This window comes from Thermobia domestica, chromosome 13 (assembly GCF_964235325.1).
Source record: "Thermobia domestica chromosome 13, izTheDome1.hap1.1, whole genome shotgun sequence".
Classification (NCBI taxonomy): domain Eukaryota; kingdom Metazoa; phylum Arthropoda; class Insecta; order Zygentoma; family Lepismatidae; genus Thermobia; species Thermobia domestica.
In genome coordinates this window covers 7286472-7312822 of record NC_137466.1, presented here as the reverse complement: position 1 = coordinate 7312822, position 26351 = coordinate 7286472, and the positions used below count along the sequence as shown (strand labels likewise).

At 33.9% G+C, this 26351-nt stretch overlaps 1 long non-coding RNA gene across 3 annotated transcripts; it reads left to right on the top strand.

Moving 5' to 3' along the window:
- Positions 1 to 5785: 5785 nt before the first annotated feature.
- LOC145668004 (uncharacterized) lies at positions 5786 to 24013 on the top strand. 3 transcript variants are annotated; one of them, XR_014127939.1, is made up of 4 exons: positions 5786 to 5896; positions 13174 to 13346; positions 20981 to 21120; positions 23770 to 24013. It is a non-coding gene; the product is annotated as an uncharacterized LOC145668004 (long non-coding RNA). The 3 variants fall into 3 exon arrangements; XR_014127940.1 differs by lacking the exon at positions 5786 to 5896 and adding an exon at positions 5978 to 6104; XR_014127938.1 differs by lacking the exon at positions 5786 to 5896 and adding an exon at positions 6120 to 6838.
- The last annotated feature ends 2338 nt before the right edge of the window (positions 24014 to 26351 follow it).

Below are 26351 nucleotides of genomic sequence, written 5' to 3'. Positions count from 1 at the left end.
TTCGCTAGGTTATGCCCTTTTGATTTCAATGTGTATCCAGGGAGATGTTCTATTCTACTTTCTAAGTAGTTCCAGATTTTATTAGAATTATTTTTTTGTGTTTTATTTTAAATTTTGGATAAATGAAATATATGCTGACTTTCTTAAAACCCATACACAATTCGTTAATTTTTTTTATAGAATTGAGCTGGTAAGTTAATAGGATATTTCCCTTTCGTTTTGACTTTTCGAATAATTTCCTTTGTGAATGAGCAAGGATAATTATAACGTGTGCTTCTTTAGGTGGAATATTATTATCAAATGTGGCATAGATAACACTATAGAAATTGCTCACAAAACTTTTAACATCATATTGTACTTCTTTAAGCAATTCCAATCTACCAACGAAAGTCCTTGATACAACTTTAAAAAATCAGCCCTTTTAAAGCTCTATCCAGAGATGTTGCTCTTCTGCTTTCAGTGGCGGACCTCGAAGGTAAAAAGTGAGGCCTACCAGAACCCAAACTATCATAAGTATATCATGAGTTTACTATAAACTTTCAATAATATAAAAATAATAGCTTCAATTAATTTTGTCACTTAAAAAACTGGGGGCCTAGGCCCCCCGGGCCCGGTCTAGATCCGCCACTGTCTGGTTTACTTTTAGCGTTGACTGTTGTTTGATGTTTATTACAGTGGCCGCATGATGCATATGTTCTTTAGCTAAAGGACTACTGATTTCCACTTCTGACATATGTGACAAGACAAGGTTCGATCAAATTTATTAAGAACATTATTTAATGATTCTAAATTATAATAACTCATAAAATTATACATGTTTTTTTTTTAATTTATAGATCTGTTTTCAAAACTCAACTCTCAGAGAATTTATCTCTAACAAGTTTAAATCACTAATCAGAAGAATCCAACTACCTTGAGGACATTTAATTTTGATTCCGGTAAATAATTCACCATAGCACTCAATGTTAGATTCAGGTAGGAAACACACTACACAAAGAAATATTGTTTACTTTCTGCGCTTATTTTCACGAACAAAATTTATAATTGTTATCACCCCTCTCTATCTATTAAGCACATATTGCACTTGGTCAAAGCAGAGGTGATTTGGCAATTGTAATGGTTTTGTGATCCTGCCTAAAAACTGTATACCTGTTATGAAACAGTTTAGATTCATAATGTGATTCACTAATCCAAGTTTCCATAATTGCAATCAAATCCTAATTATTTGATAATACACTACAAAATAAATGATCTATTTTACTACGCAAACTGTGAGATGAGGGATTAGATTTCTGTGCTGTCGGCATCTGTGGTCATTTAGCCCGTCATGTATATGAGGGATCACGTTTCTCGGCGAGCATACTATTCGATGAAAAGGAAGGAAAAGAGCGGTCTGAGACCATTATCTTAGGTACCATCGAGGCATTTGCTAGTGTAAATGAGGAAAACCCAGGAAAAGATTTCACTCAAGATGGCTAGACTGAAAAAGCTGTTATACTTTTTCGACCGAGTGCCCCACCGGGAACCAAGTTTCTGATTTTACATTGTTTAGAATGATGCAGTTGGCTGAACTGAATATAACATTACCAGTTTTTTTTTTACTTCCATTCTTTGTATTTCCTCAACACTTTGGCCTCAGGTTAATCTATTTTTGATTGTTTGGGAGCGTGTAGATAATTTGAAGGGGAGAGAACAATAATTTTTCACTTGTTCCAGTTCGGGGTCCACGATAATTGACAGCCGCCCTGAGCGAAATAGGTATCCGGTTGGAATCTTCACAAATTGCAGAACTATTCTTGAAGTGCCGTTGCTACTTTTTTCCTTTCCTTTCCTTCCCTTCCAATTCAGAAAGTGTATATATCTTTCTAAATATATTTATAGGCAATAAAACTGAATGCTGTTGTATTTACTGTGCTTATGTACACCTCTTAAAAATTTCAAACAATTCTGAAAATATGGTAAACACTAGCTAAGTTTCGAATATTGTTTAAAAGTATGTACATCCGAGAACTATCTGTAACTATGCCTACCGAAAAGTATTGTTATAATGTTATACGAGCGAAGTAAACAAAGAATTGTTTGTAAAACGTTCCCATAAATACACAATTATAAGTAATATATCAAATTTTACCAATTTTCACATCTCCGACATTTTTTGAGATATCAAATTACTGGATTACATTATGATTTTTGATATCTATCTAAACAAGTTTTTGTAATAAAGTTCTTTGAAAGAAGGATAATTCTCAGTTCCTTTCTACGACTGTAGTATTCGACATTTTGAATGATCATTACCTCGTTCTTCTCACTTGAGTTGTATCTAATGTAGAAAGTTCCGAAGTTTGATCTGTTTTTGGATGATTATGATACTATAGCGTCCCTAATATAAAATACTGCATAACAAATATATAATTTTAAGTTTTTGCTTTAGAGGTTGATTTGAAATATATAATAAATTGACATAGTGATATCACAGAACATTCAACTTGATGTTTGTTGGCAACACCGTTGATCTGCTGCTAGCACACACAATGTTACTTAGACTAAGGGCCAAGTGGGTGATAACTCCCCCCCCCCTTTTAGGGAACTTTTCCCACTATATTAGAAATGTTCCTTAGGGTCCTTAGAATCAAAAAATAGTTGTTGTCCAACATATCAGTGCAACACCTGGATCCTGAGGCCCTTAACTCTTTAGCACCCGTGTATATTTACAGACCTCCATGTTATCTATTTAAATGACCGTTAGTGCAACACTGGAACAAATTATACTTCGATCGATTCCTAAGAGTGTACGATTTCATTTTACGTAATGAACGGGACATTTCTGTCTACATAGGAAAACTAATTGAGAGATATTTGAGAAAATTTCGCTTAAAATGTCCGTTGTCGCCATTCTTTTAGTTATTACGTGGCAACATTGCAAACTGAATGAATAATAAAACGTATTTATATGTCCTATTTCATGTTCAATTTAAACTGAAAATTTCATCTTGATTCATCAAATAGCAGCTGAGGAAAATGCTGCTATTAATATGATTAAAAGTAATTTCAAGTGGGTATTCAAGAAGTTATTTGAAACTGTCCTGCTAGCCTCGAAAACTATGATAAATCTCATTATCAGTCATTTGGCATATTACATTTTTGACCACTTCTTACCTAATGGTTGCTAAACTTGGACTTCAGCGCTATGGGGAGTGTAATTATTAATCTTAGCGATCACAAGAACTATGGATTCGAAACTAATATAATCGTTTTCTCCCCTCCCCACCACCCTAGGGGTGCTAATGGAGGTAAATGTACACTTAATTAGTATAAGAAGTGCCAACAATCAACTTAAGGGCCCCGAAAACTATGCTTCCGATAGTAATATCGATCGTTTCTTTTATTACTTTTTCATGGTAGAATTCGCCTTCCAAGGGTACTAATCAGGGTTGAACTTGTATTTAACGGCATCGGAAGTGTTGCTATTCATCTCAGAGACCCCCAAAACTATGGACTCTACACTAATATCAGATGTTTTCAATCATTTTATATGTTACGCACTTCCACTCTCCCTTTGTGTGCTAGGGGAACTTACCCCCACTAGAGACTCAATTTAAATTAATCAGAACTGATATCAGTCAACTTAGGGATTCCAAAAATTATGAATTCGACACTAACATCGGTCCTTTCTTGCAATTTCTATGTCTACCACCTTCACTCCCGCAAGGAGTGCTTAAGAAATGTTGCCTCCACTATCGGCTGAACATAACGGAATCAGAACTGTAATAAATTAACGTATGATGATGACTAATGATTGAATACTATAATATAGAGTGTAACAATATCACTGCGGGTAGGTGAGATTCTTTTGGAATTATCTATTTCTAAAAAATAGAATATTCAGTTTTTTTCAGTTGAGTGTTCTGTCAAGGCATAGACATTAATATTTAACTGAATTGTTATGAATTTGTATGCTTGTATTTCAATGTCGGTGTTGTGGTTTATTTTTTTCTTTTTGAATAGTATAAATTTTGTTTTCTCCCAATTTCCCACACAGCAAGGAATATTTCCTCAACCAAAAGAAAATATTTTCCTTGATTTGCAAAAGGTTTTCCTTCTCTGGAGATTTCCATTCTGGTTTCCCTAATGTATTCCGAATATTTCCCGAAAATATTTTCTCAAAAATGTTTGTAAAACATTTTAGAAATTACCGAGAGTACATTTTGAGAATGCTTGCCAGAAAGTAAATCCAGGAAAATATTCACAAAATATATTAGAAATGTTGTTTTGGATGTATTGTAATATGTTTTCACTGTTCAGAGGGGAAATATTTTCGAAATGATACTAAAAATATTTTCCATATATGATACGGAAAACAATGAAATGAAATATATTCCATATATTTAAAAAATGTTTTCTAATACGTTGTTAACAATATTTTCTATTTTTACGAGAAAACATATTGAATATATATTTTTAAAAACGTTTAGAATATTTTAAAAATAAATTCTTTCGTAATATAACAAATATTTTTTAGAAATATTTTAAAAAGGTTTACTTAATTTTTTACAAAAGTATTTTGGTAATCTGCTCATATAACTTAAATGAAGCATTTCCGACCAATATTTTAGTATTATTTCCAGAATATTTTATCGAATTTTGAATATAAAACGTTAAGACAGGGAAAGGAAAACATATTAAAAATGAATAGAAAATGTTTTCCGTTATGTTTTGGAAAATATATTGTGTTTTTAGTGAACCACATTTTCCTATATATTATAGAAACATTTTTACATTGTTTTCAGAATATACTCTTTCGTTACTTGAGAAAATATATTCCTTGTTATACCTGAGAAGTATTCCAAATATTTACCGGAAATATTTTTTTAAAAAATGTTTGGAAAACATTTTATGAAGTACAGAAAGTATATTTTTAGAACATTAGCAGGAAAATAATGTAAGAAAAAATACACAAATTGTACTAGAAATATTGTGTTGGATGTAATGTAATATGTTTTCACTGTTGAGAGGGGAAATATTTTCGAAATGATACTAAAAATGTTTTCCATATATGATACGGAAAACAATGAAATGTAATATATTCCATATATTTAAAAAATATTTTCTAATACGTTATTAGCAATATTTTCTATTTTTACGAGAAAACATATTGAATATATATTTTTAAAAACGTTTAGATAATTTTAAAAATATTTTTTTTCGTAATATAAGAAATATTTTTCAGAAATGTTTTTGAAAGGTTTACTTAATTTTTTACAAAAGTATTTTGGTAATCTTCTCATATAACTTAAATGAAGCATTTCCGACCAATATTTTAGTATTATTTCCAGAATATTTTATCGAATTTTGAATATAAAACTTTAAAACAGGGAAAGGAAAATATATTAAAAATGAATAGAAAATGTTTTCCGTTATGTTTTGGAAAATATATTGTGTTTTTAGTGAACCACATTTTCTGATATATTATAGAAACATTTTTACATTGTTTTCAGAATATACTCTTTCGTTACTGGAGAAAATATATTCCTTGTTATACCTGAGAAGTATTCCAAATATTTACCAGAAACATTTTCAAAAAATGTTTGGAAAACATTTTATGAAGTACAGGAAATACATTTTTAGAACGATAGCAGGAAAATAATGTAGCGAAAATTTTCACAAATTGTACTAGAAATATTGTGTTGAATGTAATGTAATATGTTTTTAATGTTGAGAGAGAAAATATTTTGGAAGCAATACTAAAAATGTTTTACATACATGATATAGAAAACAAAATAGGTTCGAAATTGACTCTCCATAGGACGTTTAGTCTTGGAGCCACTTTTCATACCGATTTGCGTTAATGCAACGCAAAAGTAGTGTTTCATTTGGCCGGCTTAGAAGTCACGCAGAGGTTGGTATAGTTCTGTTCACGACATAAAATGGGCTATTTATGTATGCTGTGATATTTTCAGTTGAAACATGGGCTGATCCTGAAATACGAATTTAATTATTAGTGGAGATTGAGATACAATATAAAGGAATGTTCCTTGCCGGCCTGGCATCATTGGAATTTTTCAGTTGATTAAGGATAAGAGATGGCATGGCCTCGTAAACACTAAGTATTGGGGAGCTTTGCTCTCATTTTTTATTCAATTTTTTACTATTTACAATTCATTGCTTTGGACAATTTTATTATTTGTTACAATCTTCATATACTGTTTTTCATTTTCAATATGTTCATGCGCCACTCATCCTTCTTTATTACGTTAATAGTGTGATAAACATATATAAAACAGGCAAATTCGGCCATCTTGGCACGTGCCATTTTAGTACGTATTTCAAACAATTTAAAATTAAAACAAATACAGTGACGTAGTTCACAGGGCTCTAAGGCCGGGACTTCCTTTATAAATCTCCCGTAAGGGAGGTAACTGAAACTGAACTGATCATTGGAATTTTCGTATGTTTCTCGTGCGTGTGTATTTTTTCAAATTTTAAAAATTTTATTCTGAGTTTTATGCAGGATTTATACTGCACTAATTATTATCCGGCAAAGTAAAGTACAGGAAAATAATATATGAAGCTTAAATACTATCACGTTAAGTTGTGTGAAGCGAAGAGTTATCTAAAAGAAGGAATCATGTATTCTCCGATTTCTGATACGAGATCTATAGGGAAGTTAATGGATCGATTCAGAAGCTATGTAGATACTGAAAATACTTTTCCGAATAGACTTATAGCCACAAAGCTAAATTTTGACGACACATTCGACCTCTTAAATAAAAGGAAAGGGGAAGTGATGGCCAAAGACAATTACGGAAAAAGAAAAAGGAAGAACCATCAGCAGAGGAAGGTAGATATGAACGTTGGAGATATTTTCGATAAAGTATCTTGTGAGCATAAAGTGTAAAGTTAATGTAAACTGAAATGAGTGTGCAATGAGTCTGAGAAAGCAAACTATAGATTAGTCTATTCCGTGCAGTTTTACTATCCGGATCCATAGTGTATGCAGTAGTAGGAGTAGCAGTAGAAAGGTTAGAAGCTCCCCCCCCCCCCAGGGATTCGTTGGGTTCTGTTCTCAACATAAAATGGGCAAATTAAACACTTTCCAAAATTTTTCTGTACATTTTACAATGTGTGGATCCGTATAGTAAAACTGGGATATAGTATACGTAAGACCGTCTGAGTTCCAGGAGAAACTGGACGCTCATACTTTTATGGATTATTCATTGAGTATCTACGAACTTAGAAAGGGGGTAACAAACCCACTTTCATTTACTTATCCACTGATACGAAAATAAGAAAGAACGTACCTATTTGCCCTTGTACTTTATATGCTATAGCGCATTACATTATATGCAACAAGGATTTTGGTCTGCATCATGATATAAATTTAAAAATATTTAACATTTTTCGAATCGAAATCAACAAAATTTATTCTAGAAAGTAAAAATAGAATGTTAAGCACATATAATGAAGACAACGCAGTGATTTAATTTGGTAACGTATAAATATATAATATGAAGTATCCTCGCGCACGGAAGACAGGGGGTTCTCATGTATACTATTACCTAAAACTGCACCGTCTTTTCTGTTCTAATTTAAGGTTCCTGATTGTAAGGGCCAGGCTTGGGTAATAAAATGTGGGGTCAGTTACATAAGGCGAGAATAAAATTAATCGTAATGTACAGAATAAGGTAATAGTATACAACAGCTCCTCATCGTGCTCCGTACTCGAGGATAGTTCTTACTCTTGCACCACGTACAGAAATGGTGGTATGTCATGTACAAGTGGTAATAGAACACATAAGAAACCCAGATCATGTTGTACTCACACTGGAATATGCAGTATGAGAACACCGTGATCTGCGTTTCTTATGTGTGCTATTACAACTTCTACATGAAATACCATCACGTTTGTACGTAATGCAACAGTAAGAACTATCCACGAGCACAAGACATGCAATATGCGTTCAAGTCCCTTCTCCCCCCACACACACATAGTGAAATATAAAGTACAAGGGCACTACAGAGGCGCACATAAAGTGCACCGTACTCGAGGATAGTTCAAACTCTTGCACCACGTATAGAAATGGTGGTATGTCATGTACAAGTTTCAATCGATAAGTAAATGAAAATCGCTTTGTTACCCCATTTTCAAGTTGCTAGGTCCTCAATGAATAATCCGTAAAATACTGAACTTCCTGAGTCCTCGGGAAATGATGAGGACCTGTTGTATACTATATCCCAGATTTATTCTGGCCAATATTTATGTTAACTTCTTTAATCGGAAAATTCACTGTTTACTAGCTTAGAGAGTATTTTCAAAGTGAAGAGCTACATTTCTCGAAGCAGATTCAGTCTAGGAAGGCTTTAGCTTTGTGCGAATAAATATAGTGTCGTAGAGTTCGGATATACACCATGCTACAGTTCAAAATGACCCGTGCTATGTGGGAACTAGCAAGCACTAGTGCTGTCTGAATCAGAACGATAAAGGTAGAGGAGGCAGCAAAGTGTAGGTGCGACTGCGAGTAAAGAGTGATATTGAAAAATAGAACAATTTACATATTTCTCCTGTACATTTTAATGGTTTATTCTCGCATATAAGAAGCAATTAAGAAGTTGTCTTTTACTGGAACATTGCCTTCATAACTTGAGTTCATGGTGGCTTATTTGTGCAGTATGTAAATACAAGCGTATACTTTGAATCAGGGTGGATTGATTTAAATCACTTGATTTTTTAAATAAAAATCGTTGATTTAAATCAAATTCCGAAATAATTTAAAGTGAAAATAAGTAAAGTCCCGTTTCTGTTCTGTTATTCCGATTTTATGGAAGATGATAATCATAATACAATGAGACTCAAATGTACAGTATGTACAGCTTTGAAAACAAGTGTCATGCAGAGGATGATTAGGGAAAATCCCGTTTTGAACGGGTAACAGGGCAATCCTGTTTTCTTCTCTTCGTAACATACGGTTTATGTTGTAAATCGTTAGCTATTCCAACGGGGAAATCACCATCGACATTTAAGACGAAGATTCTTTTGTGTGTGCGTCTATATATTTGTTCCCAGATAATACGGCGTATCCTATCCCTCTCCGATTTTTGTTGTTGTTGTTGTTGTTTTGTTTAGACTTTATAACTTTAGGCAAAATTTATGTATTTCGTGCCGCAAGCTAGTTACAATTTCCTTTAAAATATGCCCCTGCCAAATATCAGTGACTTTTGAGGAAAAAAGTGTCACTTTAATAAGCGTTGCTGTACTTTTTCCTTAACGCTTCAACTTTTAAATTATATCACCTATTTTTAGGTGATAGGATAAAATCTTTATTATTCGATTAAAAAAGTACCAATAAAGCTTTTTACTTTGTTTTTTCAAGATTGAAGGAATTGTAGAGCACGTTACATATGCTTTCACTTCTCTCTGCGTCGAGACATAGGATGTGAGGATGTCATAAATTTAAAAAAAAAAAAAAAAAAAAAAGATTTTTTGTGTCTATTTTTATTATTTTTTGGCGGGCCTACTTTTTGCATTCAGAATACTGAAATTCTGCACACTCGTTCAGTGCACCCTTAGTATTTTTCAGATGATTTCAGATCTCTGCGTGAAAACAGGGGGGTCCAGAGGGGCGAAAATGTAAAAAAAAAAAAAAAAAAAGATATTTTTAACAAAAAATAGCTTTCTTCGCGATTTCCCCGCCTAAGATGGAGATATATGAATGGTACCATCTGAAAGGCTGTTCTTTTCCGAAGAGAATGATGTACGAACCATGATCTTAGGATAAATAGGGATGTTTCAGTAAACTGTTACCTGAGATCATGTTTTATACGGAAATCTGGGGTATTCGGGGATATTATTTTTTGCGGGCTTACTTTTGTATCTAGAAGTTTGAAATTTTGGACACTCATTCACTTCACCCCTTAGTATTTTTCAGATTTGTTTCAGATTGTTGCCTTTAAACACAGGCGGTACAGAGGGGTAAAAAGTTAAAAAAAAGGGGATATTTCTTAACAGAAAATCCGTTTTTTCGTGATTTTCCAGCCCCAGATAGCCTACACGATGGACACATTTGAATGGTACCGTTTGAAACTGTTTTATTCTAGGATAAATAAGATGTCTGAGGAAATTTTTATATCACATCCGTGTCATCTGGGGTATGGTGAGGATGTTCTTAGCTCATTGTTAAATATTTTTCCCGCCCTTATTATTCAAGATAGAAGCTTGAAATTTTATACACACATTTAGTACACCCTTAGTATTTAACAGTTGATTTTGAGATCTGTGCGTTAACACAAGTGAGTCCAGAGGGGATCAAAATTTGAAAAAAAAAAAAAAAAAAATCAGAAAAAATCCCGACATCTCTCAAAATTTTCCGCTTCAGGGACATGATAGGGAAAATGTGAGTGTTACCGTTTTAAAGGCTGTTCTATTCTGAAGAGAATGAGGTATGAACCATCATCCTAGGATAAATAGGGATGATGCTTGACTAAAAGTCTATAATTTACCAAAAAAAAAAAGCCATAATTTAAAGCTAAGAAACATTGTTTGGGATTGATATAGGTTAACGATTGGGGATTAATTCAAAATTCAACCCCAATACTTTCACTTAAATGGCATAATTGGCATTTAATACTAATTTGTAATGCTTTTTCTTCAGTTCGCGAGTTGTATTATACGAGGAGAAAGATTTGATTTAAATCAAAAAAATCGATTTAAAAAAAATCATCAAAAATGATTTTTTTTAAAAAAATCATGATTTTTTTCCACCCGCTTTGAATTACGTTTTAAAACTTACACGTCAGATTACGATTTTCATCTGATTATTTCATCCATATTCACATTCCTTATATTTTGATTACTTATATACATTCTTGAACAGAGTCAAATTTTAACTTTCCGGGATGAGTGCTGTAGTAATTTATGGCAGAACGAGCGGATGTATTTTTTGTAACAGTAGAGGTTATACAACTTGATTTTAATTTGTATTGTAATGTATTTGTTTTAGTTTACATGTACGTGGGAATGTACTATTTTAGGTCCGTATAGATTTGCAAAATTTACAAAAGGAGTACTACTTTTATTTCAGGAGAGCAGTGTGTAATTAACAGGGTTGGCTGGTTTAAACCAGCTTTTTTTTTTTAAAAAAACCAACTGGTTTAAACCAAAAAAAAAAAAAAAAAACGAAAAATGCTTTAAATCGTGTGAACTTCATGGTGACGTTTCCACATATCAAACCATCCGCATTACTTTTATCTACTTTCCACCCTTTAATCAAGGGGTCCCGTGTTTAATTCTCGGTCGAACCACAACCCATCTTTCAAGTGTAAACCAAGTAGCGATTCGAGGTGTCCCTCTAAGCAGGAGTCTTCTCCGTGATAAACTTGGTATTTCATAAGGATGTTAAGCCTAAACATACGAAATGAAACCAAATGATATATTTCTACTTGAATGAATGCCTGTTGTTTTATAAAGAAGCCAAGGTTGCTTAAATATATTGATAGAAATTGCCCAATTTATCAAGTGCCTATGTAGCTTCCAACATCAGCTTGGATTTGACTTGGTTTTAATTTTATTGAATGATATATACATACCAAATTTGTAATTTAATACCTCAATTTTAGCGTAGTGATTATGATCCGTTGACCTTAAAATTTTACATACAGATACATGTAAAGTAATAACAGGATATTCCTAATGGCTAAGGCGGGAGTTTCCCGATTTATATATTTATAATTCTAGGTATAATGTTTTTACTTGTGTAACTGTTTGTCTTTTTGTCCTTCTGAAATTACTCTTGACAATTATATTAACAAGTAGGACCATGTAAAGATCAGTACCACGTATTTTTATCAGAAGTCCTTCGTGACTGAGTCGGCAATCGCATTTGTGACCAATTAGTCCCGGTTTCGTGTCCAAATAGACAATTTCTCTTGGATGTAAGTCGAGAAGCGGTTTGGATTCCGCTTTAAGCTTGTGACCCCTTCCAGCATAACCTTGTTGTTGCATAATAACACCAAGGGGAAAAAAACTAATTTCTGTCCATATTTAATATGAATACATAGAGTAAATTATTTAAACCAAAAAACTGGTTTAAACAAACAAACAAAAAAAAGTTTAAACCTCCCCCCCCCCAAAAAAGTTTTTTTCAATAAAAACCATGGTTTTGGCCAACGCTGGTAATTAATAACAATATATAATGATTTTAGTCTTTACGTAATCATTAGCTTACGCGCATACGCACCCTCGCTGACGCACTTATTCCTTACGGACGCAACTTCACGCTGCCCCATTCCTTGTTGCGCTCCTGTCCTGACTCGGTTATGTAGCATTTGTAGTTTTTAGTGGCAACCACATACCCATGTTGGTTGGTGTTTATATCACAACCGTTTCAATGGCATTCCTTTGAACGCATATTTACACCCGTAACAAGTAAGCCTTCCTAAAGTGTCTTTCGCTCAGTAATATAACTCTTCCCGTAAGAAATACTTTAGTTGCTGAGACTGAATTTACTGATCAAAGATTTGAAATGTAATGAATTTGAGTATGTGGAGCTAGGACAGTACTTTATACTTTTACTTGTTATCTGGCGTATATTGTCTTTCACTTTGAGTTCTGTTACTATGCTGAATAAAATTAACAAGTCAAAATACAGATATAGGCGTAGTAACAATGCAGAACGGGCTGTTCTTTTTATTTATATATATATATATATATATATATATATATATATATATATACACAAGAAAGGGAATTTCCATAAGTGATGACAAGTTATTGTTGTGTTTGATCTAGTTACGCATCGTGGTTTTAGTTGTTAATTATAGAAACGAGCGTAGCGAATCTTCTACAATTCGACGGCATTTGTTTATTTGTTTTTCGTTTGTTCTATGTTAATTATCGTAAAAGTTAAAATGAAAACGCTGCGTGTGTCTTTCTTCAACTGGCGGAAATAATTTTATTGCTTGGGGTTGTGAAACTTCAAATGAAACGTTTGTTTTATATCTTAACGCTTATGCCATGTAGTCTAAAGAAGACGTGGGGATCACGGTGGTTCATTTGTAGAATGCTTACTTCTGGTGCGTTGGGTAAGCAGGTCACAATACTTTTTTGAGAATTCTTACATATTTATATAGAAAGCAAATTTAGGGAAATGATAATATTTATTTTTATTATTATATTTTCAGTTTTAGCTGAAAGGTTAGAAACAGCGGAAATGGAACTAGCTAGTTGTCATGCGAGGAACAAAGTGCTGGAATGCAACATGAGGGATCTTAAGACGTCGAAAGAAGAAATGGAATGTAAGCTGAAGCAAGAAAGACAAGCTCTAAAAATAGAAAGGGATCATGATAAAGAAAAGGTTAGTGAACTATGTATGTTCAGATAACGTTCCATAGTTATACTCTTTATGCTAAACGAGATGGATGAAGAATGAACGTAAATAATTAAGAAATTACATTTTTGTACTCTCCCGCAGGGAATCGAACGCGAGACTACGTGCCCGAAATGCACACACACTAGTAACTAGATCAGCGGGCAGTACTATGTATTTTCAGATTACGATATTCATTTCTTCTTTTTGTATTAGAACAAGTGTAATTTGTCAGTTAATTACGTTACACAGACACAGTTTATTCAACTGAGTGTGAAATTGGGGGGTGGAGGGACTGTAGGCACGGTATTAAATAGTAGATCTCTCAATGCACCTAGTTCGATCCTAGAGTATTTGAGTTTATGATGGACAAGGTGATGAGCGTGAGTTTTCTTTTCCCTCCACATTTTCTTTTCACCAATTCTTTCATCAGCATCCCTAGTTCGATCCTAGGCTGTGCGAGTTTATGATGAACAACGTGATGAGCGTGAGCCGCAGCTTGAGGCGTGAGCGTGAGCTTTGGCTAAAAGTGTAATAATTGGTTTCTTTCTTTACCAAAGTTCTACATTTAATTCACATAATGATGCCGAGTGAACGTTAGCGAGTGGAGACGGGTTAGTGCCCCGCAGGGCACGTTGTTTTCTGTTTTTATTACAGCTAAATGGGAAGACGTTCCTGTGTTCTAGAAGATTGCTGCCTTCTTGGTTATGTCACTAACCGTATGTCTTGGTTATGTCAGTAAACAATATAACTTTCTCCACGTTTCTTTATATTAGTATATATCAGGGTTGGCAAAAACCATGGTTTTTATTGGAAAGAAAAAAACGGTTTTTTGGTTTAAACCAGGTTTGTTTGGTTTAAATAATTTGCTCTATATATTCATATCATATATGGACAGAAATAAGTTTTTTTTCATCCTGATGTTATTATGCAACAACCGGGTTATGCTGGAAGGAGTCACATAAGCTTAAAGCGGAATAAAAACCGCTTCTCGAGTTACATCCGAGAGAAATTGTCCTCCATTTGAACTCGGAACCAGGACTAATTGGCCACAAATGCGATACGTCTGCCGACTCACTCACGAAGGAATCCTGATAAAAATACGTTGAACTGATCTTTACATGCTTCTTGATATAATTGTCAAGAGTAATTTCGGAAGAGCAAAAAGATAAACAGTTGCACAAGTAAAACTATTATAGAGAATTACATATGGACAATTTCTAAGTACTACGGAGTACAGAACTACCTTAGTTCAAGTTAGTTAACAATGACTTTTATTGGTCCAAATTAAAGAAATACAACGACTTAATTTGCATATCAGTAAGAAAAGTGAATAAAGATACGAATTATTTGAGTCCACTTTGGCTCAGACTCATTTATACATAAATAGATACCAAAAATAGTTCTCATTTCACTAAATGCCTCTCGTGGGGTCTGTATGACCCCCCCCCCACACACACACACAAAGTACGGCATTTCGAAGTATTTTATCAATAGTAAACATTGAAACGAAACAATATTTAGAATTTTTCTTTGATTGCAATTACATAACAATAATAACAACTACAAAAAAATCACAAACATTTATAAACTTAAAAAAAAAAATGCTTTTGTAGTATAATCTTTTTGAGTAATGAATGGGGAATTCAGGTCTGAATATAACACGAATAATATATGGGAGTGAAACGTGATAACCCACAAATGTGTGTTCATCAAGATTTTACAAACACTTACACTTTTACGAACATTTTTCGTTTTTTGGTTTAAACCAGTTGTTTTTTTTTTTTAAAAAAAAACAGCTGGTTTAAACCACCTTGGTTTAAACCAGCCAACCCTGGTATATATATAGGGTGTAAAAAAATTTAAAGCATCAAACCTACAGAGGTGATTTGTCACATCAGAGCAAAGGAATAGTTCATATGGGCCTGTGGTAAAAAGTCCATACTTTCGAAGCTATAGACTGTCGAAGACATAAGAAAATAAACTTTAAAAATCTATAGCTTCAGTGTGGGACCGAGCGCAGTCAAGGAAGACATCACTTAAGAACTAGTATGTGCCCTATTCAGATACCCATGTTTCAAAATTCTGCGGTGCTTGCGTATCAATGGACAGTTTATGAGCACTTCAACTTTTCTGAGTATTCCTCAACTGGCTCTATAAAAGTTAATGTGTAAGTGCCGCAAGATTCTGACATATGGATATTTGGATAGGGCACGTACTAGCTCTTAAGTAATGTGTTGACTCGACTGGGATCGGTCTCACAGTAGTGGAACTCTGGACCTCTAAATTTCCTTTTCGCACGTTTTCGGCAGCCTGTAACTATAGACGTTTGACCACGGGTTCATATGAACTTTTTTTTTTTTTTTCTTTTCGTGTGCAGAGTAGGAATTAAATGATAACTTAGCTGCTGGTAGTCGAATTTCGGTTAAAACTACGCTAGAAGTCGTGTAGCCGAATAGTAACCGAGTAGTACTCAGTGATACTACACTTTGCCTTTTCCTGGATTACTATAGTACGGAAGGTATAACGTCGTTGCTTTCCCGTGAAAAGTTGTAGTGACGTTTATGGGGAGTTGCCAGCTTGGTTACTCGTGGCTCGCTGAGCGCAGTGAATGGTGGCTGGTGATTTGCTATCCTCTTACCACACCCCCAGTGACGAGCAGGTCCAAGTGCGGGAAGCTAATGACGCTATACCTTCTGACCTTTAGTTACCAAGAAAATTGTCAAAAGGTGTTAACCAACTTACTTGGTTACATTAAGCAAAAGGAATAACAGCTGTACAGTTTTGCGGTAAAAATAGCCGTCTCGTCTTTGTAATTGCTCATTGCACTTAATTATTGCCGGTACTTGGGCTGTTATAGACAATTAGTTATTTTAACCCCTCTTCCTTGGTTGCAGGACTCAGTTATTCAGGATAAATTAACACGTCTCAATTGATCTTTCTTTTCGAGTATCGAAATGCTTATATAATATTAAATTAGCTGCAGTATGGGATATTTCGAAGTAAATTTTTCTGGTCACAGTATGAAACATCCTCAGATATGCTAGTTGTTGTCGTGTATGCGATGCACTAACCAATTAAAGTAGTGTATACTAATTACGGCTCTCGATTAATTTAATCGTGTGGTTGGCGTAATCATAAATATATTCATCTTTATTAAAAATTAGTTGCTATATAGATGTATATGTAGTATATAAGCGAATTTTAAAGGGAAATGTAGACATAGTAACTCCCACAGGAGTTTTTTACAGGGGGAAGTGGGGAAAATTACCGACATACAAGCAAAGACGCGGATACAAATACCTAGAACCACATAATATTTAATGTAAAATAACAATTATTACAACTCACTGCTAACTTCACTAACTGTTGTGTGTGAATAAAAAAATTTAGCATATTTTAATACTAATTAGGAAAATCCATTGCTAAAGCAAGTGCTCCCTGCAGCGGGCGGCTATGGTTACAGAATACAGTTTTAGTGTTATTGATACTTCGTAAGTGAAATCCTCATTTAGTTGGGCGAGGAATCTAGAATACAATAGTGCTATGATAAAGAAAAGAGTAAGTTTTTATATTTTAGGTATGTTTTGTATTTGTAACCTGTTCTTTCCGAAAATATATTCTCCTTTAGAACAACTTAACTCCGTGCTTCAGAAGTGCAGAAGTACAACTCTTATGTAAATCAGGCGCAAATATATGTATTGAAAATTGAAAGTAAAGATTACCATGAAAAAAAAAAAAAAAAAAAAACAATGATAGAACGACAGTGCGAAAAATACGAACCAACCAGTGCTAGATAGCCACTGAAAAGCACGAATATTATTAACAGAGTGAGCACAAGGGCGTAGCAGGATGAGCTTGGTGTGCTTCCGTATGGAGCGGGCATGTCAGCGACGGTGGATATGCACGTAACCGAGGGTAGTGTAAAAATTTTATATCCCATACAACTATGCCTTACATCTAATAGAGCTTTACTTCACTCCTGTGGTTCTGCATCATCACTTTACATAATGCCTTGAGTTCATAATAGCTTCCTTACGGAGTACTATGCATTACGTATTACGTACTTCTACCTATGATAAATATTATAATATATATAAGGTTCCGATATACAGTTACATGTAGATTGCTATTGCAAAATGAATCAACGTATAAATAACATAAATAATGGTTTGCGCCTTCCATTTCAAGTCAGCCAAAAAAAATTCCATCACCATCTCAGATATTGTTGAAACTTTTTTTTATAGCAACTAGACATGTTTTTTAAATGACCCGTATTTTTTGTTGTCGGAAAAGATTTTCCCGCCAAGTAATGGGCCATCAAAACGGGAAGTACAATTTACGAATTTTAGAGAACGTGGAAAATGGTAAACTTCGTAGCGTCATCATTCAGCTATGGAGACAGATAGTTATAATTCTTGTTGTGGTATGTACACTCATGACAAAAATTATTGTCGCATGTCTATAAATATGTTGTTGTGGGAATATAATTTGATAACGAATTCGTCCGGTATTTCTTATAATGTTAGTATGTGTATAATCGGGAAAGACGATGTATGTGGCAAATTTCATGTCAAAAGAGCAGTAAATAAGAACAATAAAACGAAAATAAAACTTTCTTGTCCATTTAGCAACATTTTGTTTTACTCATTCTAATTTTCGGGTTTGTAATTCTTTTCTTCTGAAATTTACTACGAATATACATTTCCCGATTATACATGTAGTATCAGTATTAATAGTACCCTGCAAAATCATTATCAAATTATATTCTTACAAGACAGTTATAGATATGCGACAGTCATTTTGGACATGAGTGTACATAGGGATATAAATAAAATATATTTTATTATAGTTTGGTTTGCGCATGCGTATCTTTTGGTACATAAATTAACAAATGAACGTAAGTTTATCTCGAAAGTCGAAGTTTGCGTCGAGCATTTCCGGTTCGAATTTTAAAATTCTATTTTACGGTTGGTAAGACCTGGTTGGTACGGTTGGTAAAAAAAAAATTGTATTGCTTGTGTGTGCAACCGTCTTGTCGCAAAAAAATTCGAGAAACCGTCAAATTTTCAAAAATCACCTTTCTCGAAATCACCATAATTTAAAATCCTGAAATGTTGTCAAATTGTTCAACTTTACATGAATAATAAACACCCCAAATAGCATTGTCGACCAATGCTTCATGAATGAACTACAGCCTCTTGAAGTTAGCGAAGTTTCATTAACTTCAATATCACCGTTGGTAACACTGAAAACAATGAAAGTGCAACAATTTGATGATGTTTGTGGTTCACATTCATTAAATAAAGAATAAAAGTTTTTCCTGGCTCCTTTTTATTATTTTGATCAAAAAGGCTCTCTCAAATAATAAGATGAGCCTCCCCTTCTCCGTTTTCTTAAACCGATGTAACCTGAAGTGTAAATTACGATTACAAAACAAAGTTTCACTGATTTTTTTCCACTCTGAAGTAATTATTTGCTTACTTAGTGTCTTCTTCGCTAATAGCATGTAACCATGGCAGATGCTCCAATAGGTGTAGGTGCACTCACAACTCGTAGCACGTTGTCGATAGTCACAAAACACTTATATTCTCTTCTCTTATTCTCTTCTGGAAACCTGTACCCTGTTGAAGGTGCATGTGGAAACAAAGAAAAAATAATGAAATGAAATCTTGGGAGTTTTACGTCCCACGTTTATGCCGGTTAGGCTAAAGGAGACAGTGATTATGAGAAATGAGTGAAATGGCGGAATGAAGAAAGTGGGAGGAAACGGGAGAACCCCGAAAAACCCACCAGCACGGTGTTTGTCCACCACAAAGTCCACACGGCGCGAGCTGGGATCGAACCAAGGACCCCAAGCACCGGAGGTGAACGCTCTACCAGTGAGCCACCGCGCCTCCTGGAAACACAAAGAACACTGCAATTTCATGTAATATTTGATTTATTGATAATATTTCTGCTATCCATCACTGGTTATTATATATGTATGTAACAGAAGTTAATTTTTGCAAATTTCTTAAATCTACACTTTGAATTGCAGAAGCTCGATTTTGGGGAAAGCATGAAGTTAGTCCATAGTGACCCGTTACTGTCATAAAAGCCAAAGATGACTTCGGTAAATACCAGTTACCGGTCGCACACTTTCCCACTTTTTTTTTTTTAATTGTCGAATTCGGTTTTTGGCAACAAGACGAGAGTAATACCCGGAGTTGGTACTTGCACTATACACACGAATTTTTCTGCTGGTTTAATACTGTGAATCTGTTTTTCGTTTTCCCGTGTTGCCACATTCTTATCCCCCCTCTCCCCAATACGTCGCAGAGACCCTTACCACGGCCGGTTTCACTGAAAAGCCACTCCTTTATCGGACCTGTCTGCATCTTAAACATCTGAAAGCAATTTTTAAAGTGGAATGCAGCACCATCAGAAATCACTGAAACGGTTTATTAAATTGTAGACACTTATTTTCACGTACTCGAACCTTTTTCTATAACGCATATTTTCGCTTTTCTTCGAGTATTTTTAGAATCTTATTCATGGCTATGAGTACGAGCCGAATCGTGTGTTTTGTCATCGCTTATTATGGCAAAACTGTCAGTTGTTTCATAATAATATATCACTCCCGTAAAGGAGATTTGCTCGTTTCTCCAGTGATCACTCTGAACTTCCCTTTGCAGAATAACAGTCCAATTTAAGCGAAGTCCACATGCAGTAAAATGGAATTTTTATCTTGAAATTTTACACGGTGCTTTGCGGTAGCATTTTTTTCCACTTTCATTGTTGCAAGCTGTGACTTCAAAGTTAACGAAAGTTCGCTAACTTAAAAAGGCTGTAGTTCATTCATGAAGCATTGGTCGAGAATGCTATTTGGTGTGTTTATTATTCATGTACAGTTGAACCATCTGACAAAATTTAAGAATTTGAAATTATGATGTTTTCGAGAAAATGACGATTTTGAAAATTTGACGATTTCTCGAATTTTTTGCGATAAAACGGTTGCACACAGAAGCGATACTTTTTTTTTTGGGGGGGGGGGAGCGGGTAACTAGGTCTTACCAACCGTGAAAACAGAATTTAAAATTCGAACCGGAAGTGCTCGAAAAAAAGCATAAACTTCGACTTTTCACATAAACTTACGTGCATTTGTTAATTTATGTACTTAAAGATACGCATGCGCAAACCAAACTATAATAAAATATAGTTTATTCATATCCCTATGTGCATACCACAACAAGAATTGTAACTCTATATGTCTCCATTGCTGAATTGTGAGGCTCCGAATTTGACCATTTTCCACGTTTTCTACAATTCATGAATTGTACTCCCCGTCCTCGATGGCCCATTACTTGTTGGGAATTTTTTTTTCGACCAAAAAAAAAAAAAAAAAAAAGCCCCTTAAAAACATGTCTAGTTCCTATTAAAAAAAAAGTTTGAACCATATATCAGATGGCGATGGTACAATTTTATTATTTATTTTTGCCTCAATTGGAACTCAGATATCTAATTTAAGTTAAAAACAATGTACATTTCTCATTAATTTTTAGTTACTATAAAGATGTGACTTAGAATTTGTAAAATACTGTACATATTTTAATTTTTTGCATTTTCTTTTTCTATAATAGATTATTAAAACACATGGTACAAAACGTAAGAAATGTTTATTAAGCACTGACCTGTTCCGAGAGATCAGAAAAAATGATTACGAGCTGGTTTTGGAATGAACATAGCTGTTCTTTATGCTATGTATTGGGTAGTTCAGGAAGTGAGTATTTATTGAATGTTTTATTATTATTATTCGATATACCCATTAAACCATATAGTTGAGACTATTGTATTGATAGAAAGTTGAGACACTATAATATTAATAAATTTTCATAGAAATAGGCACTAACTATACATTTAAATAGGAAGAATGGGTCAAATAGAATTTACTGTAGGCAGCCAATGACACCCCAAAATAAACAAACTTCTGTTCTTTATAATATATCGAACGTAAAGGAACGACATTGGTTGATTTGGCGCTTTATTGATGCATTTCGAAGGAAAAAGAGAAGCAGGACACGAGACAATGCTTCAAGAAGACGATCCGCCCAAGAAAAGAAGAAAATTCCCGACGAGAGCTCACGTCGTGGTTCGGATTCCACGTTAATCAGTAGGTTCACGTTGTGTATAGCCTCGCTGTTCACGGGACGTTAAACTCAAAATCAACTGAACTGAAAGAAGAAAATATATTCAAGCTGATAAAAGAATTCGCCGTACAGAATTTTGAAACTGTTGACATTGCAGAATAATGCTGGATTTGGCCCATAATTCCGTCATGGAATGTTAATGTCATGGTAATTGTAACATAAGACAAAGCAAATTATTCAATAGGTATATTAGATTTCACTGTTGTTTCCTTTCCAATTATCTGTGTTGCAAATACGTAGTAATAAGCAGTAATGCAGTGTAATGAATTGCTATGAAGTTATGAATATCCTTTACGTTAGAGATATTGTAAAGATAACTTCACAGAAGTTTACTTTGGGGTGTTGTAGGATGCCTACAGCAAATTTTATTTTAGCCCAATATAGATTCATGCTGAAAAATATTTCTGCAGGTCATTGTCTCCGATTTTCCTGAAATTAGGATATATCATTCTAAAAACAAAATAATTAGACCCATTTTTTTCTGCACTATACACACACACACACACACACACAAAAAAAAAAAAAAAAAAAAAAAAAATAGAACTAAATTAAGCATTTGTTGCAACTGAGACTTTCAGTGACTGTTTGCCATGGCATTTTAAAGAAAATGTGGATCAAATTTAACCTTTCCGAACTTCTTAATTTTAGGTTGTGCAGTTATTTTTTGAGTTTTAGTGATATTAATGCCTATTTTTAAGGCTTTTAGTACATAATCATCCGGTTTCTATTTTTGAAGTACATTATAACCCATTTAAGTAGATTAACCTATTTAGATATACGGCTTTGCGTCCAAACGTCTCGCGCCCAAACGTCCTGCTCCGGTATCACAGGGTGGTATAGGAGCAGAGGGCTGGTGTTATTTATCATTAGCCTTTAAGATATATCTATAAGTGAGCATAGTGAGAAGGATCACATATACTTCTACCTTATTAATTTATACAGTATGGCGCTAAATTCGGTGTACAAAAGCAGAGGGGTGATTCCTGAGAGTTAAAAAAAAAAAAAAAAAAAAATCCAATAAACATAGGGCGGAAAATCCATCGTTTATGTGTTATAGGCTGCTGATGAAATCATGAAAAAATGAACTTTAAAGTTTCATAGCTCCAAAACTATGGGACCTACCTTGGTCCGGTCAAGACTTCCCTATCCAAAAATGCGTGTTTCAGAATCCTAAGGTGCTTCCACAACAATGTTTATAGAGGGAGTTTGACTATGGGCCTATGATATAAAGTACTCTCCAACTACCTCCATAAAAATTGTTGCGTGAGTACCTTAGGATTCTAAAATATGTATTTTTGGATAGAGCACATATTAGTTCCTAAGTGAAGTCTTGACCCGACTTTGGTAGGTCCCATAGTTTTAGAGCTATGGACCTTTAGAATTGATTTTTTCATGTTTTCGGCAGACTATAACACGTGAACGATGGGCTTCTCGCCCTAAGTTTATTGGAACTTTTTTGTTTGTTTTACTCTCAGGAAACACTCCTCTGCTTTTGTATGACGAATTTAGCGCCATACTGTAGGTATCGTTAAAAAAAAATTTAAATATTAAGCTAGGCTTAATCTGCACTTTTTAAAAAAAGTTTATATCTCTATTACTTTATGGCAGGCATGCATATAGCGGAGTTGGGATTTGGGCACCAGAGTCCAGCGGGCAAGCTCTGTGTCGGTTTTCTACATTATTTATTTACAAATACTGAACAAAAATTCAGAATAAATTAAATCTTTTAAAAGTTCTTTTTTTTCTTTTTAACTCTTTTTAAAGCGAGCTTATCTTCTTTATCTTTTAAGTCGAAGCAGGAAATATAAACCACCGAACGATTTCTGTGTATGAACTCTGTCAAACTCGTAACCCAGCTGAGTTACTTTCCTTCCTTCGCTCAGTAATACACATGCATCTACAGTTTCCATTTTCATCCTAAGTTAAGTTTATTGTGTTCTGTAATATCATTATTTTAAGTTTGGATCATAGTTTCAATTCTATATTTACACTATAACTTTATTCAGCGTACCAAATTTGAGTGATAGTTATTAAGATATTTACTATATAACTTCCAAAAGTATAGGAAACAATGTTTTAGTATTTTGGATAGCCTGAGGTAAGATAAAAAACCCGCATAAAACGCTTCGTTTGACTTAACCTTGATTCTGAGATATCTTTCGTTTTTAAATTTTGTCACACATGCTACAAGTAGTAATTTTACAACAATTGGTTTATTTTAGGAGTCCACTGTGTTTGGAGGCTATCAACCGAGATGATTTCAAGGTACGCCGCACACAGGTACTACATAGACGGTACCAAATTTGACCGTAAGTAAGGATGAATCCCAGAAAAAGGAAGAAAGTGTTGTGACTCACCTAGCATTTCAGTGTCTTCCTATGTGATAAACTATCATCAGCCTCCCATCATTAGCGCGCGGCTTGCTCAATTTGCAGATTCGACGAAAAACGTTTTATATATAGAGTGTTTGGCATAGATACATTTAGTATAGGAAGCCCAAAGTTCATAGCGTCAACGTAACACCAATTTAAAAATATAGACTGAAGATCTAATTAATTCTTATTGACTGTGATTTTTTTATTGGCGTAGCTCGCTTCGTGTGATGTGTATGGTACTCATTTAAGCTAATTTGCGGGTATATTATGCTTAGTTTTAATTTATGGCAGTTAAATCACACTTCAGATCCTAAAGTAATGTATAATATACCTATTTCGTATCGCTAAATATATTCTTAGATGAAGGTGACAGAGAACTTTTCAAGAAATAGTTTAACTTATTTTGTGTTGAGGGGGGGGGGGACGTAAGTAAACGCATGATTCTGCTGCTTGGTTTTCGGTGATTGGTACAGTCATCTTCTGAACTACAATACTAGGGTGTGGGGAAGAGTTTGTAAGGTGCAACTCTGTTCGAACTTTTCTTACAAAGTAAGTGTGCTTTTTTTTATGTTAAATAAAACTTGTTAAAATTGATACACTGATGAGGTGTATATACATTTCAAACTATTTTAATGTACGGTATGCAATTAGTAGACTTAAATTAATATAGACTTTTTGTTTATGTATTTACATTGAATATATTGTGTACTACAAATGTATACTTTATGTAAAATTTAATACATTATTACTGTAATTATTCTCAATAAATCTACAGGATTTTATTTTATGTATTGTCTTTTAAAGGTTCATTCCTTTATTTGGCTTTCGGTTTATGTAATTATAAGTAATGTAGGATGGTGGAATTTTGATCATTTTAAGGATAATTTCTTTATTATATACGATAGCTCAAAGAAATAATCGATTGTATATCGCATTAAATATTTACATGATATAAAATAAGTTATTTTCCCCATTTATCATGTATAAATCTTACCACCAGTGGGGTTCTGTAGTATAGACACTGGTTGCCCAAGTACTTCACAAGTTGCGGTATAGTCAATGCGGTCTGGTTGCTTGAGCACTGACTTCAGGAGTGGTAGAATGAATGACTATTCGGAAACAGTGAGTAGCCTAGTGGTTAATGCATCGACACGGTAAGTTGAAGTTACAGGTTCAAATCTTAGTCCAGTCTTGCATTTTCTTTCCTTTTGTAATTATGTACTTTAGCTTAGTAGACCTGATTTCTTTATACTCGAGTTATTTCATCATGACTTTCAACACAAGGACGACATGAACCACTCACATGTTGATAACTGGGATGTCTTCCTTGTGCCCTGTCATTTATTCTACGCACGACAATAGCTGTTTTAGTGTTGTGTAAAACATACAACGAAGAGCACAATTAAGACACCTCGACTGTGGACATCTGAGTGGTCCACGTCGTCCTTGTGTTAAGAGTCATGGTGCAATAAAATGGTTTCATGGTGATATAATCACGTTTTATAGTGATTCTTTATAAGAAAAACTCATTATATACACGTGTTCGTAAGTTTCGTATATTTTTAATACTTCTGTAAGAAACTGTACTATAGCATTTTTTTTAGTTCCATTAAGAATACTTTTCACAAAATGCATGTGATTTGTTCCGATTGTTATTGTTCCTCCATATCATTTTTCAATGAATATTGGCATAGATATAGAATGTGTGTCCGAGATAATTTAGTTTTCTTCACTTGTATTGCACAGTGCCCCCTGCGGTGTCGCCTTGTAATATTAAGGGATCCCGGGTACATGACAAAATATTTAGAAAATATTTTCTGTACATGATAGAAAATATTCAGAAAATATAAGGTAGACAAATCAAAAACATTTTCAAATTACTTTTCTTGGTGTTTTGTAGCAGTAGCAAATGTTAAGAAAATATTAAACTAGTTTCAGACGAATTTGTGCTAAGAAAGAAAATATTTACGATTTATTTTTCAAATAGCAATTGATATGTTTTTGATTTGTTATTGTATGTAGTTTCAGAACGTACTTAAAGTATTTTCTAACATTTTCTGGTTTTCGCAGAGAAATATTTTAAATTCTTTCTGAATATTTTTCCGTCATTACTACCATAACACCGACAGTTCGAAATACATTTCTTTCTTCAACCTATAAGTTAGAATACGAGAATTTATTTCAACAAATTTACGTGATGATAGAAGTTTCCGTATGTTCTAAACCGGTTCCAACATACACAGACTTTTACCACTCCATCAATTTGTACAAATGAAATCCAGATATTTTAACTTACAAGAGTTGGAAAACTGTTCAGTATTGAAGAAAGAAATGTATTGCAAACTGTAGGTGTTATCGTGGTAATGACGAAAAAATATTCAGAAAGAATTTAAAATATTCTATGTGAAAACCAGAATTCGTTAGAAAGT